The sequence below is a fragment of the Vanellus vanellus genome, assembly GCF_965231255.1.
Source record: "Vanellus vanellus genome assembly, contig: HAP1_SCAFFOLD_40, whole genome shotgun sequence".
In the NCBI taxonomy this organism is placed as follows: domain Eukaryota; kingdom Metazoa; phylum Chordata; class Aves; order Charadriiformes; family Charadriidae; genus Vanellus; species Vanellus vanellus.
The window spans coordinates 598,749-616,464 of record NW_028127876.1 but is presented as its reverse complement, the minus strand read 5'-3'; positions in this window follow the sequence as shown (position 1 = coordinate 616,464).

The window sequence follows — 17,716 nt, the reverse complement described above, 5'->3', positions numbered from 1 at the left end:
ATTTTGGCTCTTCCACAACAGAAGCCTCTTGTGGTTCGCTCCAGGTGAACAAACTGCAAAACTTAACCAGTGCGGAAGTCCTTGTGCCATGAGACCAAACCCTGGACGAGAACGAGGAGGTCATTGTTAAAATCATTGGGCATTTCTTTGCCAGTCAGGTACGGTTTGGCTGTGGCTTTACCTGATCTTCCCCGGCCGCTTTCATCCACCGAGGAAAGGTGTGGGGCTTGCTGAGCCCAGCACCACCCGAGCGACCTGCTGCTCTTCTTTTGGGAGGTCCCTGTGTCCCCAAGAGGCACTGAAGGTGTTTCGGTAGCTCCCCCCGGCTGTGCGAGCGCTGAAATTGAAGATTGGCTTGATTGATCTAAAAATGGGTGTTTTGGATGCTGTGCAGAGCAGCACCCAGGGTGTGAATGGACTCCCCGGTGCGGGCAAATCCATGCGCATCCCACCTGGGTGCATCTTCCATAACCTTGTCTCCTGTACACTTAGGTGGCATGGCGAGCCCCCAAAAAATTCAGGCTCTCTCGAGGAGTGAAGCACAAGTTAAAAAAACAACCAACCAACCAACCTGAAATTAATTACAGCTTGTCCAGAGTGACAAGTTGGGAGCAGCGAGATGCTCGATGGGGGCTCGGGAGTGGTTGGTGGGGGGAGAAACAGTGCCCTGACCCCCACCTCTTGCTTTTCCCCTCTCCTCCCCAAGACTGCACAGCGCAAGATGAGGGAAATGCTCCAGCAGGTGAAGCAGCAGGAGCAGAAACACGCTCCGGGAGCCCCGGCCTCGCAGCACAGCAAGGGAGGCTCCCGCCGTGCCGCCCAGCACCGCCCGATGAATGTAACCCCGCCGCCGGACATCCCCCCCTCCCAAACCCTCCTCCCCCACCCCCAGCGGGTCAGGGGAGCAAACCAAAGACCCCCCCAAACACACGGCCCCCCATTCCCCGCGGCGCTGCGAGGATGCACAGCCGAGGGGTACGGGGAGGGCTCTCTCCATCCCACAGCCTCCCCCTTCCTCCTCCCTCGCCTCCCGACGCTCTCCCTTTAGTTGGACTAACGTGGGCAGGTTTGGGTACCTCAGCACCTCACGCTTGTGTCTCCCTTTTAGAGATTTTGTGTGCCTTGGTAACCTGAGAGTTGGAGATCCTTTTTTAATTAATTTTCTAATAAAAAAAGAACCGAGTTGGAAAAGCGATGGGGATAGGCAGCACTCTGGTCATTCTCTCCGGGGCGTTGTGGAGGAAGGCTGCCAGTCTTCCTCCCAGTGTACTTTTCCCCGTTGGCTCCAGACTGCTGCTGGGGCTGAGCTCTGAGCCGCCAGAGCGGTTCTCGGCAGACGGTCACTCGGCGCAGACAATGAGGCCCTGAATAGCCCTTCCTGTGCTCTTGATGGCTCCGGACGGCTCTGCTCCTCTGCTGCTTCTAAGGTGGGGCTGCCCCAGTGCCCTCACTCAGGAGCCTTTTGTCTGTGCGGGTCTCACTTGTGACAGGGGGTGGGGGTGTTGCCAAACTAACTGCTGTGCTGCGATGTGTGAGTGGGTGTTCCCGCCCGTGTCAGTGCCAGAGCTCTTCCGTAGGCTCTTCTGCTAGCGGAGAGCCAGGGGCCGCTCCTTCAGGAGAGAGCTTGTTTAAAAAGAGGAAAAAAAAAAAAAGGGGGGGGGGGGGGGGGGGGAAGTGGGAAAAGAAAAAAGAGGAAAAAGATAAAAAAAGGGGAAAAAAGTAAAAAAAGAGAAAAATTAAAACGGGGGAAAAGGGAGAAACAGAGAAAAAAGGGGGGGGAAGAAAAAAAAAGGGAAAAAGAACAAAGGGGACAAAGAGGAAAAAAGTAAAAAAAGAGAAAAAGTAAAACGGGGGGGACGGGAAACAGAAAAAAGGGGGAAAAAGCAAAAAACAAAAAGGGAAAAAGAAAAAAGGGGAAAAAGAGAAAAAAGGGGGAAGAAGTGAAAAAAGAGAAAAATAAAAATGGGGGGAAAGGGGAAACAGAGAAAAATGGGGGAAAAGGCAAAAAAATCGGAAAAAAAAGGGGAAAAAGAGAAAAAAGGAGGGGGGAGCGAAAAAGAAAAGGGAGAAAGAAGAAAAAGGGCAAAAGAAAAAAAAAAACCCACATATTAAAAAAGAAAGGTAGAAAGGAAAAAAACAAACAAACAAACCAAGGAAGGAAAGTGGGAACATCCCCCGGGCAGGAGGAGGGACAGGAGCCGGGGGAGGGGGGAGGTGGGGGGAGGTGGGGGGAGGTGGGGGGAGGTGGCGGTGCCAGCGCCGGCCCCGGGGGCTGCGACACCACGTTTTTGTCCTCTACTGCAAAGTGTTCTGTGAAAAACAACCAACCAAATCCCACCCAACGACAACATCAAAAAACAAAGAGAAATCTCTCCAGCTCACACGAGCCTGAGCTGCTCTCCGCTGCTCTCTTTCCAGTGTCTCGGGGGGGGGTCACGGCCGAGCTGAGATTGGGGGTGGTGGTGGTGGGAGTTTGCCCCATGGCTGTGATGGGGGGAGAAGGGGTGGGTGAGGAGTGGGGGATGTGGTGTGGGGTTTTTTTTTGGGGTGGTGGTGTTTTTTTGCCAGGTGTCGCTTTACCCAGTGGCTCGGGGAGGCGTTGGCATCAGGAAGCCTGTGCTAAAGCGGAGTGGGGGCCTCGCCGCAGTTGGTTAGCAAAGCCAAAGTCGTTATTAATGGTTATTAATGGTGCACTAATTACGCCCTTGTAACTGGGAAGCTCAGATGCCCCCTAAGCACCCCCCCGGTGCTTCTCTAGCCAGGCGAGCGCTGGGCGTCCCCCCCGCAGGAGAGGAGAGCACCTCCGGGGTGGGTGGAAGGGCATCACCCAACGGGGAGAGGACCAAGATGGGGCTTGGGTGTCCCTTGGGGTGGCTGGGTGGCGGGGTAGGGCTGCTGGGGGCTGCCACGATGAGGGACACCCCCACACCTTTCTCCATGGCTCCCAGAGCTCTGCTCCCTCCCTCCCTCCCACCCATCCAGTGCCACCGGAGAGGTGGTGTCCCCCCTCCTGGGGCGGGCAGGGGCTGTGCCACCCCATCTAACACCTCAACGCACCAAAGCACCTCACTGGGGGAGGGACTCTCTGCGCCTGGTAGCCCCGTGCTCCCCAGCACTGTAAGGATGGGGCTGAGCCCCCACCACGGCCACCCTGTGCAAACCAAAGACCCCCCCACCCCCATTCCCCACAGCGCTGCGAGGATGCACAGCCGAGGGGTACGGGGAGGGCTCTCTCCATCCCACAGCCTCCCCCTTCCTCCTCCCTCGCCTCCCGACGCTATCCCTTTAACAGAGGCAGAGAGAAAGAGAGGTTTTATTATTCTTTTTTTTTTTAAATTTTTTATTTTTTATTTCCTAAAAGCCACCGGTTTTTCATCCCAGGCATAGCCAGCGTTGAGGGGGGGAGGTTGGGCTGCGGCACACAGCGCAGTGGCTCATCAGTTTTTAGAATTAATGTAACGATAACAAAACTAACGGCGATTTTTAAGTTTTGTAAGGATTTTATTTATTTATTTATTTATTTCATTTCAGAGGGGGTGGGGGCGGGAGGGGGATGTTTGTTTTTTAGCACAAGCCGGCTTTTCTAGAGGTTAAAGAAAGGTCGTGCTCGGCCGTAAACGCTTTGGGGAAAGATCCCGGTTGCAAGGAGAGAAGGTGGGAAAAGAGGGGCAGGGGGGGAAAACAGATTTCCAAGAGGTTGTCAGCCCAGGGCTGGGGGAAAAAAAAAAACCAAAACACTAGCAAAATTTTTTTTTTTTTTTAATTTCAAAAATAAAACACACACAACCCCCAACCCCAAATGACACACACACATCCACACACAAAAACTACCTCAGGTTTTCATACCTCAGCACATTGCGCTTCTGTTTCCCTTTTAGAGATTTTCTATGCCTTGTAAAACTGATAGCTGGAGCATTATTTTTGTTTATTTTCTTAATAAAAAAAAAAAAAAAGAGTTGGAAAACACACTCTTACTGAGTGCGAAGCGGGAGAAGGAAAGCAATCCCACGGGTGCCAGAGCTCTTCCATAGTCTCCTTCCGCTGGCTGAGAGCCAGGGGCCGTTCCTTCGGAGAAAGCTTGAGAGATGTTTGAAAAGAGAAAAAGAAAAAAAACAAAAGAAAAAAATGGGGGGAGAAAAAAAAAGAGGGGAAAGAAGAACAAAGAGAAAAAGGAGATAAAAGGGGGGGAAGAAAAAAGGGGGAAAAAGAAAAAAAGGGAAAATGAAAAAAGGGGAGGGAAGAGAAAAAAAAAGGAAAAGGAAACAAAAACCCCAAATATAAATAAAGGTAAAAAGGAAAAAAAAAAAACAACCAAACCAAGCAAGGAAAGTGGTGAAAGCCACCGGGCAAGAGGGACGAGAGCCGGGGGTGAGGTGGCGGTGCCAGCGCCTGCCCTGGGGGCTGCGACACCACACTGCAAAGTGTTCTGTGAAAAAAAACAACCCAAACCCACCCAATGACAACATCAAAAAACAAAGAGAAATCTCTCCAGCTCACAAGAGCCTGAGCTCGCTCTCCGTTGCTTTTGTTCCAGTGTCTCGGGGGGGGGGTCACGGCCGAGCTGAGATTGGGAGTGGGGGTGGGAGTTTGCCCCATGGCTGTGATGGGGGGAGAAGGGGTGGGTGGGGAGTGGGGGATGTGGTGTGGGGTTTTTTTTGGGGTGGTGGTGGTGGTTTTTTTGCCAGGTGTCGCTTTACCCAGTGGCTCAGTGAGTGTGACTAAACGGGAAAAAGGGCTTCACTGAGAGGTTCAAATTAACAATTTCTTTGGACTTCGCTCACGGGTCCAATACGTCACTATTGCAAGTTCTGTGTGTGCGATGGCGATTACACTATTGCAATTTAAAAGAAATTAGCGGGATCCACTATCGCGAGCTACAAACGCCCCCGACAAGTAGCAACACAAACCACAAGGGCGCTAGATATTAATACCTTAGAAGAGTGCACCAGTCACAAACTCAATCGCATGGCATATACCGTACGGATGTTTCTTAGTCACTTACCCTCTCTCTCTCAGGTGAGGTCGCTCCATCCCGGGGAAGTTACCCTGTACAGCGTCCTGGATGGGGGGGGCGGATCTCCTAGGGGCCAGCTGTATCCTTGGAGGATTCCCCATTTGTCTCCCCAGACCCTGCGGTTTATATTTCCTGACTCGGTGAGGGTGCAGGATTATGCCCGAGTGGATTACACTGTCTGGGATATTTCCCTCTGGTGGGGCGATAGCAAACTCTCTGTTGCCAATTTGTGATGTCCGGCGCTCAACGTCACGGGAAGAGTGGTGGGATGGGACTCGGGGCATTTTGTTTGTTAAGGGCCATTTGGTTTTGGTTGTTCTGTGCCATCTTGAGATAAGCCCGAGCTGAGATGTTCTGCAGCTCCCCCCAAGTTCTCTCTGCACAGCCAAGGCACGGCGGAGATGGAGCTGAGTGGGATAGCAGCTCCCTGCCTCTCACCTCTTGTGCTCTGAAACCGGCTTGGCTGGCTGCTCCCACACAGTGTGTTACTGGCTTGCCCAGCAGGTAAAGAACCCAGATTTGGGACACCACTGGGGTGTCCGTTAGGGGTCCTGGGCTGCCCTTATGTGGTCCTGGGCGGCACTCTTGCAGGCCAGAGGGAGTCTGGGGCAGCCCTTCAAGGATCTGGGGGTCCCCTCTGGTGCCTCTGGGGAGGGTTTTGTGGCTGGGGAGGGCCAAGCTGGTTTCAAGAGGTGCTTCCTCCCTTTCTCCAGCCCACCCAGCTCCCCCGACACCCCCACCCCCCCAGGTTGGTGGGTGCCAGCAGTGCCAGCCTGTCCCACTGGGTCGGGCACTGAGGGGGGCACAGCCCCAGCCGCGGGATTGGAGGAGGAACCACAGCACCAGGGATAGAGACCAACATTTTATTTCTTTAACATTTCCCATGGGGGGCACCCCAGGGTTGCGCGGCTGCACCGCAGCTGGTGCCAGGAGGGACTCCAATGTCCCCCCCACAGCTCACCTGGCTCCGCTCGTGATGCTTTCGATGGGGCTCAGCGCGGTCTCTTCTGTGCTACGGACCAAGCGGCTCCAGGTAGGCGACTGCTGCACCGCACTGTGCCGCAGCATGGGGTTGTGTGGGGGGCTGCGGCGTGGGGCTGGGAGCTGCTCCCGTCTCACCCAGCTCCCGGGGTCCTGCAGAGGGACTGGAAGAAGCCAAAGCAAGGGATGACGGACACGAGAGCCCGCCCAGAGGAGCAGAGCGGTGAGTGGCCCTGGCACCGAGCACCATGCAAACAGCCCACACCCCACAGCAGCCCTGAGCCGGGGCTGTGCCAGGGGCTGCCGGCCGCTCACTCCGTCCCCTCCCTCAGCAGCTTCTTGACTAGCAGATGAAGGATGGGAGCTCAAGTCGATGCAGGAGAAGCAGGGAGTGTGGGGGAGACCCCCAGATGCTGCCCCAGACCCTCAGCCTGTGCCCTGCCCTGCCTGCACTGGGCAGCCCTGCCCGCCTGCTGAGGAGGGGGTGCTGCCCGCGGGCTCCAGCGGAGGAGACGGGGTGCAGCGGGCTCTCTTCTCTCTCCTCCTCTGCAGGGCAACCGAGGAGGCAGCGAGGAGGGAGCACCGGGCCCCACAGGACCCACTGGGCTCCCTGCCAACCATATACCATCCGAGCAGAGATGCCTCTCTCTACCCCCTGTCCCCCCCCCCCAAGCCCCCAGGTCCCCCTGCCCTCCTCTCCCGCCTATAGGTCCTATCAGTGGGGACAGCTCCTTCTGGTCCAGGCACCCCCCGGGCTCCTGGGCCCCCCGAGGGCCACCGCAAGAGCCCCTGCAGCCTGTGCTCGCTGGCCAACTCGGAGGACTGCAGCAGCCTGTTGAGGAGCAGCTCCTCTTCCCGATGCTCCCTCTACCACTTCCTGGAGCCCTGGCCCAGTGCAGCAACAGAGCCAGTGGTGCTCACACACTCAGGACAACCCCGCTCTCCCATGGCTGCTGGTGGGGCAGTGGGGAAACTGGGGCTGGTCCTCAGCCAGGAGCCTCCACAGGAGCTGCCAGCAGGGACCGAGAAAGAGTGGGTTCCCCGGCAGGGGATGGACAGGACACAGAGGCCCACGGACGAGCACCTGTCCCCCGGAAGGCCCCCAGCCATGGACATGGACAAGGTGGTGCGGGAGATCACCTGCGCTTTACAGGCCTTGAAGGCAAAGAGGGAGGAGTCCTGCAAGACCATGGGCAGGGAGTGTGGCCAGGCAGACCCAGGGCTGTGCAGGGCAGGAAGATGCCCACGGCAGGGCTGCGCCTGGCTGTGGGGCTACCTGAAGGGCTGGTGGAGATGCCACTAGCCGTGTCTGCTTCTGCCAGCCCTGCAAGTGGTGACAGCGCCAGGCCCAGGAGACCAACAGTGCCCCGAATACTGAGCGGCTGTGGGGTGTGGGGCCGGGAACCCCTCTGGGGTACCCCCTATGTGAAATGTTAAAGAAATAAAATGTTTGTCTCTAGCCCTCGTGCTGTCCTCCCTCCTCCCATCCCACCGCTGCGGGTGCTCCCCCGAGGGAGCAGGTGCAATCAGCAAGCACTGTGTGTTGAGCTCCCCTGCTCACAGCCATGCTCCGCCTGAAGGCGGCGAGGCAGGAGCAGTCCCCAGCCAACTTGGGCACAAAAAGGTTCATCTGACTCAGCGGGTGAGGAAGGGCCCGTTTCAACTCCGTACCTTTGGTATTCTCAGGTCGGAGGATTTGATGGAGCCAACTGAGAGCGGCAGCGTACGCTGTAGGGCTCTGAGCTGCTGTGTGGTGCCAGGTCTATCCAACGTCAGGCAGTACATTCACAGGAGACGTCACCGCTAACAACTCTTCTGAGGAAGTCGGTCCGTTTCTGTAGTCGTAGCCTGCCTGGAGAAACAGCCCCACGGAGTTAATAGTCTGCTGAGCAGCAAGGGAGCAGAGTCGCTGACTCTCAACCAAGGACTGAAACACAGCAACCCACTCTACTGCCTTCCCCCTACGCCCGCTGCCTCCCACAGTTTAGAAGAACCAGGGGGTTCCAAGTGAGGGGACCCCTCCCCCACTCCCCCAAAGCTGCTCAACATCCCCAAACCTCCCTCAAGACACGGGACTCCTCCCACACACCTCCACTCCCCACACCTCCACCCCTCCCCCTCCCCCAACGCTCCAAAAAGCAGCAGTCCTTAGGGCAGACTCCTTAAGCTGACTCCACAGCTACGGCTCCCCGTCGGCTCTGGGGGAGACAAGGGGGCCCCGCGGGTCTCCGTGGGCTTTAAGGGGGTCCCAGGGCTGCCCACGGGCTCCCAGCAATGCCCGTGCCCACCACCCACCCCCGCTTCAGAGGGCCCAGCGCTGACAACCCCCGACCCATCTCGGGGGTACCTGGGGGGACTCGGCCGTGGGCTGGAGGCGGGCGAAGGGGGCACGGCCGGGCTGACCTGCCGGAGGAAGGGGGGGGCTGAGAGCGGAGCCCAGAGCGGAGCCAAGCGCCCCGCCAGGCCGGCCCCGGGCACCCTGCGCTGCGGCCGGGGCTGCCGCCACCTGCGGAGAGCGAGCGGGGGGTGAGGGGGCGGCAGCGGGGGACGTGGCCTGAATCGGCTCTGTTTCCCCCGGGGACCCCCCACTCGGCTCCGCCCCCCCCAAACAGGCCCAGACCGCCCCCCGAGCCCCCCAGCCCGGTCCCGCCACCCCACAAACCCCCCGAACTGGCCCTGCACACCTCCGCGCCGCCGCCGCCACCCCGCCCGCCCGCTCCCGCCCTCCTCGGCTCCGGTCCCCCCGTCTCCCCCGGTACCGACCGTCGCAGCTCCCGCCCTCCGCCGTACACCGGAAGTGCCCCCCCTCACGTCCGCCCACCCGCGCATGTGCCGAGGCGAAAACCCGGGCCACGCCCCCCTGCGTCGCCGCGGCAAACGCGAGCGAGGGGGCGGGGCCACGCCGCGCCGAGGAGAACGAGCCCCGCACCACAGCTTCTCTCCGCGTCGGGCAATGCGAGGCCGAAACCATCCCTGCCCTCTCCAAAATGAGCCGGACATCTGCCTGCAGAGCTCCGCCAGCCCCCCCGACGGACATCACGGGGATGGGGGGGAAGAAAACAACCAGAAAGGTACTGAAAATAGCTTGGAGATGGGGCTTAGAGATCCTTCTGAGAGGCAAAACCCGGCCTTTGTTCTCATTTTTGATCACGGGGTTTCGCAGTGCTTCGCGGGCAGTGGTTATCCAGGGGCATCAGCTATCCCGGGAAGCGAAAGTTCCCATCCCATGTGGCAAAAGTCCACTCGCATGAATAACTTAGACAAAACCAGCCCACAAAAGGACAAGAGGCGCGTTTGGTCACCTTTTCCTAGAAGCTTCGCTAAACTGTATACTCAGATTGGCCCTGTCCTGCAGTTTCTGTCCCAGAGTTTTGCCCCCAAACCCACGCTTCTAGCCCCGGTCCCCAAGCCCTCCCTCAGGTCCCACCACCTTTCCCCAGCCCGGCCTGTCCTTAAAGCTTTTCTTTTCACACACAGCCCTTTCCACTCACCTCCCTGCGGGACCTCCTCTCTCACAGGCACCTCACAGCCCTGCAAACCGCCCTCTCCCGAAAACCCATTCCCCCCTCGCTCCCCCCTCACACAACACCTACTCCCCTCACACCCTCGCTCCCCCCCCGCCCCCCATCTCTCGCCCCCCCTTTCCCCTCTCCTCCCATTCAAAATGGCGCCGCCCTTCCCTTCCCCTCTCGCCTTTTCCTGCCCCAGCCGCCGCCCCCCGCTCAGATGACACCGCACACAGCCGCCATGAGGCGAGGCGGGGAGGGCCGGGGCTGTGAGAGGCGATGGCGGTGAGGGAACTCTTGGCTTTTCTCCTCTTCTTTTCATCTCCTCAGGCTTCGGGCAGCCCCGCGTGGGCGGCTGGAGATCCCCCCCTCTCCTTCCAGGAGTGGCCCCGGCCCTGGGGCGGCCCCCGCCTCCCTCCTCCCCACAGGCTCTCCTCAGGGGGAGCCCCCAAATCTGTCCCCCGGGCGGCCCCACAGCCTCCTGTGTGTCCGGGAATGGGGTTTCCTTCAGGGAGTGTCTCCAAACCTATTCCCGGGGTGTCCCCACAGCCTCCTGCGTTGGCGGGAATGGTGTTTCCCTCAGGGAGAGCCCCCAAATCCATCTCTGTCGTTGCCCTACAGCCTCCTGCATGGCTGGGAGCAGTGTTTCCCTCAGGGAGAGCCCCCAAATCCAGCCTGTGTGGCCAGGAATGGCGTTTCCCCTATGGATGGAGCCCTCTCCTTCCCCTGACTCCACTCCTGGGCAGCCTTTTCCTCCCTCCCACCTTCTCCCCACAGCCTCTTCCAGGGCTGGGAAAACACTCCTGCCCTTTCTCTTCCTGCGGGTTTTGAGAAGAAGAGCCCCCCCGTCTGCCCAGCCCACACGTGGGGTCTGGGCAGCTCCACGCCTTGTGTTTGAACCGGGAATTGGGATATTTCAGTTTTCTTCTGCAATCAGGCCTGGTTGTGAAAGGGCCAGTTGTAGTGGTTAGGCTTTGGTGGGTGAGTAACAGCAACTCTTATTTAAATTTTCCTTTTTTTTAGATTTTGTGTAGGGGGCTTGTTGTCCTCACGCCCTCGAGTTCTGCTCCAGGTCAAGTGAAGCCCCATGGAACTGGCCCTAAGGGCGGCGGCGGCCATGGACCAGCGCCCCTTTGGCGTCGAGAACGTGGTTTATTTTGAGGTGAATCTCCCTGTTTTTCTTGAAAAGCGGGGGTCTGGTTTGTAGCGAGGCTTAAAACCCCGGGTTGTGCCTAAACGTGGGTCTGATTTCAACCTCAGGGGCTGCAACTCTGTCCAGCTCTGACTCACAGCCCTGGCAGCACGGTCAGCATGCCGGGCTCGGCGTTCTCTTGTATTTTGAAGGGTTTCTTACGGATCGGCAGCAGCCGGGGATATTTAGCAGCTGTGTATTGGTGGTGGAATCCATGTGGTGAAAAGATCTTTGGGGTAAAGAGGTGAATAGGTGTTGTTTTCTTTTTTTTTCACCTGGAGAATGTTTCTTGTTGCCTTGTACCTGTAAAAAGATGTTCAAATCGTTATGGTGTTCAAATCGTTTCATAAAATTACCCCCTAGACAGGAATATGTTTTGTGGTTGGTTTGGGTTTTTTTTTATGAGAGTCCTTTCAGCCTGCTCTCCAGGTGGAAATGGGAAATGCAAAGGCATTACAATGATAGATTTGCTAAATCTGTTGCCAAGGTCTATATTAGTGGCTTTCCCTGAAGCGGGGAAAAGACGTCCTGTTTAATTGTTGTTTGCATTTGAAATTCTCTGTGAAATGGATTAAGCAGTGTGGGCTTCTTTTTGTGGGTCTGCCCTTGGAAGGAGAGCGCCTTTAGGAAAAGGCTTTTCTGGAGGGGACAGAGAATTTAATTGCTGATGGCTCTAAAAGCGCGCCCTGTTTGGGTGGCCTGAAAACAAAACCCGTGAAAATCCATGACTGAAAAATGAGACTTTCTCCTAATGATCGGGGCTGCTGTTTCTACTGATTGGCCCATGAATAACAGCTCGTTCCTTACTGGTGGCTGAGGACCCTTGAATTGTTTCCCAAAGCCTAAGGCAGCGGGAAGGGCTGGGGTTGTCAGATCACTGCAAATCAAATAAAAGAGAGCGGTTTGGAGTTGTCTCGTTCCCTCTTTCTTTTCCCAAGAAAGAGGGGTGGAAAATGGTAAAATGTTTTGCAGCAAAGTTCAAAATGGCAAAGGATGTACCGTGTGGGGGGTGGGACGTGGGTTTAGGTGTTGGTGGGGACCCCAGCAATAAACCGTAAGAGGTAGAGCAGCTTTGTGGGACTTTTGGGGCTTGTTTTTGTGTGGATATTCGCTTGTTGCAGACCACGTGCCGGAGCCCTCCAACAGAGGCAATAGAAAAATAAGTCTTTTTCTTAGTACTAATGCTTTGAATTTTCCAGTGTGGGAAAAGCCGCAAAAGTGTGTATTTCTGCCCAGCTGCGGAGAAATGGGTAATACTGAGCCCTACAATAGCTTGGTTGTTTTTTTTCCCCCCGTGTGATGACTGGTGTGGAGGGAGTTTGTGCCAAAGAGTCAACTTCTGATTGTGGGCAGCCCCTGTTTTAGGAACTGTTGCACAGATTGCTTATCGATGCAACTGCTGCCGTGACTCCCGCACTCCCTGCTGAGTGATAATCCAAAACTGCAGAGCGAGCTGGGTGCCCGTGGAAGGGGAACTGCACTCTCAAGTGGAAATACTTGGTGTCTCGTTGCCTGTGGGAGGGAAAGGGACGTCAAGAGTAAACCTAAAGGAACTTCTCACCTTCAGAGATCGGGCTCTGGAGGTGACGGTTAATTGAGGGGAGTCGTGGAAGCGTGCTTTACTGAGCAACATGCTGCTGCCGGCCCAAGACTAAATGTCTCCAAAGTTTGGGGTTGGTTTAAGTGCTTTTTGGTTATTAGCTGGATGTCACTCTTACAAGCACCTCTTGCCCTGTCTGGAGGGGTTTGCTGCTGCCTCCTGCATTGGGCCGAGGGGACCGGCAGCCCTCAGGACAGGGACTTTCTCAGGCGTGGAGGTTAAACCTGGTGCGTGCTGCTTAAAAACTGCTCTGGGTGTTAGTGCAGTGGTCACGGTGAGAAATGTGGTGGCTTAGGGGAGCCTGAGATTCGCATTCCTCTTAAGTGCGGGGGATTTTGGGGAGCCTGGGTGGTACAATCCCCTTCCTGCTCCCAGATTCCTGTCGCTGACCCGGCAGCGGATGGTTGGAAGAACTGATGCCCGCAGCGGCTGAGGGTCGGCATGATCCCGGCATCGCCGGAGCTCTGGAGCCGAGGAATGGGAGCGTGGCCCGTTTCCATCATGGCCTGTGAGGGAAATAGTGCAGTTTGATATAGCCGGGGTGCGTAAACAGGGATTCCTCTTTGCACGTGTGCTTACAGGGTGCACGCAGGTGTGTTACTTGGAGTGTTTCTTAATGCCTGCGAAGCTTTCCGAGATTGGTTAATGAGCGTTGCTTTGCTGTGCAAGTGCAAAGTGTTATTTTCATGGAGAAACCAGCTCGGATGTTCCATTTAGGCATTCTGCCTTTAAAAAAAGAAAAATATTTTCAAGCTTTCCTTGCAGGCAGAATAACATCTGCTTTTGAGGATTGTTTCTTTCCCTGCAGGGTGGAAAAATCTACAGCCTCGCTAAGGCTGCAGAGGAAGAAAACTTGTCAGTTTCCTAGAGCAAACTGCAGTTTGGAGAGGGGGGGTGGTTTGCCAGAGCGCCTTTTAGCACCTGGTCGGGCACATTTCTTTTCCCTCGGGGCTGAGGTTTAACATCGCCTTTTCATGTGGCTGGGTTTTGGTTGTATGAATTAATGGGTGTTTCAATGGGAACCACAAGACCTAATTTCTCAGTCGCCATCCCAAAAATTGTGCATTCTAAAAAATCAGAATGCGGATGCAAGAACAGAATTTGGACCAGATTCTCTGGCGCCAGGACAGTGCACCGATGCTGCAGGGTGCTTTCCCCGGCAGCGAAGGCATGGTCTGGCAGGAAGGCGGTGGTGGGGATGGCGAGGTACTGCCGGCTCAGCCGCCCCATGGCCGGGAAGCGATGCTCGTTCTTCTTCCACCAGCGCAGCAGCTGGTGCTGCGCTTGCAGAGGGGCTCCAGGATGTAGTTTTCCAGTTGCTGGTGGATCTTGGGTATGCTCTCCTCGGGTCCTACCCCAAAAGGATGTCATAGATGCTCTGAGATGGGGCGCTGGTGCATGGGTCCTTGCGAGCAGGCAGCTGGCTGCCGGCATCTGCGCCTGTGGCTTTGGAATCCGAGTTTGGCACCCCAGACTGGGTGGCAGATGGGGACTGGTGGTTGCAAACCCACAACAGCGTGGTTCTCACTGGCTGGTGCAGCTCGCTTCTCAGGCTGGGGCTGAGAAACTGCATCTCCTTGAAGCGCGGGTCCAAAACAGAGGTGATAACTGCTGGGCTTTCGAGCACTTTCTCAAATGCAGTTCCCTTCAGTTTGGAAGACGGCAGAACACGGAGAATGGCATTACATGCGATCTACTCCTTGGTGTGTTGATTGGACAGGGAATCAGTCAAAAGAGAAAATAAGAAAAATTAATTTGCCTTCTACTTGGATGGCAGAAATCTACGAGAGGCAATAGAAGTCGGATGGTTGAACAAAATCTTGCATGGCTTTGAGTTTGCCCTGAGCTGACGGCTGCAAAGCCTATTGCGAAACCTATTCATTTTTGTGATTGTAGTGATTTTTGTTGGTGTTTTGTTTGGATGTCTTAAGAGTATCGTTATCAAGCAATTATCTCCCCCCAGCCCCGCCATGCCCGCCGGCAGCAATGGGCCGATGGGGTCCTCAGCTGTCAGGTGGGAGGCAGCGGCACCGGGGCAGGGAGGGGGATGCCCGGTACCCCCGGGCGGGCCGTGCCGCCGGTGTGGCTGGAGGATGCTCCATGGCTGCTCACTGCGGCATTTCCCATGGCAGGGAGGAAACACAGGGGGAGCAGGGGGTGGGGGCAAATGGGGGAGGCAAAGCATCTGCACGGGGGGGAGGGGGGGGGCTGTGAGGGCCATGGAAAGGGGAGTGAAGGGCATCTGCAAGGTTGGAGGGGGTAAGGAGGGTGGTAGGTGTCTAAAATGGGGTGCTGGGGGTGTGCAAGGAGGGGGGGCAGCAGGCCGCTGAAGGGGGGTGTAAGGCATCTGCAAGGCGGAGGGGTGGGGGCTCAAAGGGGGAGGTGAGGGGTACCCAAGGTGGGTGTGGGAGGGAGGCACCTGGGCGATGCCTGTTGTGGGTCTCCCCACCAGCCCCCCCCTCCTTGTCCCCTCCTCCGCATCTCGATGTGACCCCCTGGTGATGCTGTGGCCCTTCAGAGCAGTGGGACAAAGGCCACTGTCCCCACAGAGCCCCATGCCACCCGGTCACCTCAGCTATTGTCCCACCGGGCGCTTGTGCGGATGCGCCTGGTGTTGGGGTGCAGGCAGGAGGTGGCTGGGTGGTCCCCCCATCTTTCTGCATTTCCTTAGCCTGGGGGAGGGCCTGTCCGCCCCCCCGCTGCACCCATGGGACCCGGCTGCAGGAGCTGCTCTCGGGGGCAAACGAGAGGTGGGGAATTAATTAATCTGGCCTGAAATTACAGCTCACGGCAAAGACTGAGAGGAATTTGCGTCTCCACCAGCAAGGGATGACGGTCACGTCCTGGTGATGCTCAGCTGTGACCTGCGTGTGTCCCCCCCTCACAGCCCCACTTTGGGGCTCTGGAGATGTGTCCTCTCCCGGGTCCAGTCCCCGTCACAGCCCAAATCCTGGCTCAGGAGCCAGAGGGGTCCCCGCAGGGGACGGTGCTGACCCCCACGATAGCAAAGGAGGGAGCCACAGGACCGGTGGCTTCGTCTGGGTAGGATGGAGATGGAGAGGGGCAAGGAGGGGGGTCTCCTGCTCCACCACCAGAGCAGCTCCCCCAGTTTGGCCCCTCATCCCCTTATAACACTGGGATCAGTGTTATTAATTACACTTTGCGCGAGATTAATTACATTAATCGTCCCTCCTGCTGCTGGTGGCCAGTCCAGCTTGCGTGTGACGGGACGAGGGGGCCGAGGTGGGAAGTTTGCGTGCTCGTGCGATGCTTTTGGCCTCCCCCGGCACCGGGAGGACTCAAAGCCGGACCTGAACCTCTGCTTTGTACTTTTCCTCATCCTCAATTACATCAACGCTTCCCCAGGGAAAGATTTTTCTTTCTAACTGGAGGAGTTGCACTGAGACAGGTAAACTGAGGCAGGACAGTCAAAAATCCCTCTCTCTCCTGCTGGGACAAAAAAAACACTGCAGCAAAATAATAATTTGGAGAAGTTTTCTTGAGATGGAACAACACTCTCTGCTCCGAAACTCAAAAGTGAGCTCGCCATCCCCTTTCCCAGCCCAGTTTCGATGCTTTGATGTTTTCCAGGCACCTGGCAGCGGCGGCGAAGGACAAAGTACTCGGGGGCCAGAAAAAGCTCATTCCCAGATGGGAACGTTTGTTCCTTTTGCTCGTTAAATTGGCTGGCGAGTGGGAGGTGTGAGCTTCCCCGAGCGTCGCTGCTGCGCGGCGGCAGGTGATGCCATTCGGTTGAAGCAGGAATTTGGGGGATAAAAAGCAGATTTCCGGTATTTTGCTCTTCTCTAAAGAGAAGGGTTTCCTGGAGGCCCTTTCAAAGCTGCAGTTGCGACTCGAGTGTGAGACGTGGTTGGTTTTTTATTTCTTTGAGCGCGGTGATCCCAGTGATGCTTCCCCAGCCCCGGGGGCAAGGGGAGAAGAGAACTCCTGTAGTTCTCCTTCAGCTTTTAAGGCACAGATGCTCTTTGTGCAGCGCTGGCAGTGGTATTTCAGCCAAGGAGGGCATTAGCTGTCAGCCCTTGGCTTTTTTTTTTTGAGGGGAAAAATGCAGTTTTGTGTGGAAAGCGGGCTTGCAGCAAGAGAAGCCTGAGCCTGGTTGGGCTGAAGACGAAGCTTCACCCTTGTAGGTTCTGAGGGCCTTTGGAGGTAGGTGGTGGCCATGTCCTGTGGCCAAGTGCCATCTAGTGAGTCCTGCAGGTATCACGTTTGGAGAATGAAACTGGCTGTGCTCAAAAGTGTGGGGTTGGGTCTCCCCACCCCACCCCACCCCCAGTTTGGAAATCCCTATTTTAATTTTTCGAAAGGAACCACAAGAATGAAGCAGGAGGCTTGGTTTTGGTTTGAAACACTCAACTGTCTCCCCTTTTAGTAAATCCTTCCAGACTCACGGTGTATACAATACAGGTGACATTACAGGTGGTTTTATTTGGGTAGGGGAAAAAAAACCTCCTCCAAGTCCGTGTTTTTAGGGCTGTGCCTGAAGGAGGAGACATGCAGAGGTGTGATCCTCGTTGGCTCGCGTGGCCGCGGGGATGGGTGATGACTGGGAGGACGTAAGGGAGCTCTCCTCACCTGGCCCCAACTTGTACCTTCTTCTTCTCGCTAAACAGAGACACGACGAGGAGGCGGTGATGGACCAGGGAAGAACGAGCACCGTTGCCAATATTCACTATGAGAAGGAGGAGCTGAAAGGTGAGTCGGGAGAGGTGGCACCAGCTCCACGCGTTTTCCCGTTGCGCAAAGTCCCTGCCGCGTCCTGTGCTCAGTGTACGCATCACCTGCAGCGAAACGTGGCGTGCTTCTAAATAAACAAGCACAGTTATTTTCACTTTTTTTTTAATGTTGTGGCTTTTAGACAGAGGGGAAAAAGCCCCCGCGGCATCTGTGGTGTGAGTGTTGGCCACGGAGCTGGGCAGTTCCCAGCTTGTTTTCTCAGAGGCTGCTCTTGGCTTGGAGAGGTCAGGAGAATAATTTGATGGCTGCAGACACAGGGCTGTGATTTTCTTTTTTTTTGTTCTAGACTTCATTATCACGGGACTAATTGGATCTCCTCTTGTCGCCTTGTGCCGACAAAGATTTTAAAAATAATTACCTTCTGTGGCTGCTTAATGAGCAGGTCTGAGTGTTGTCCAGCCGAAGCTGGAATTTGAGACGAGGGTTGATACTTTCAGGGCACTTTTAGGTGACCCGGAGCCATCGCTTGTTGTTGCTCTGTTGTTGCAAAGTTAGAGTAAAACAGGCTTGTAAAAAGGGACGGGTCTCTGACATTCAGGAATGCAGTGAAACTAAAATGAAGAGAAGTTGGTGTTTCCTCCTGGGATGGCTGTGCTGGTTTAATCATGGCAGCGGCGTCAACCGTCTCCGCAATATCGAGAGTGATGAGAATGCTGCTTTTTTTGCAG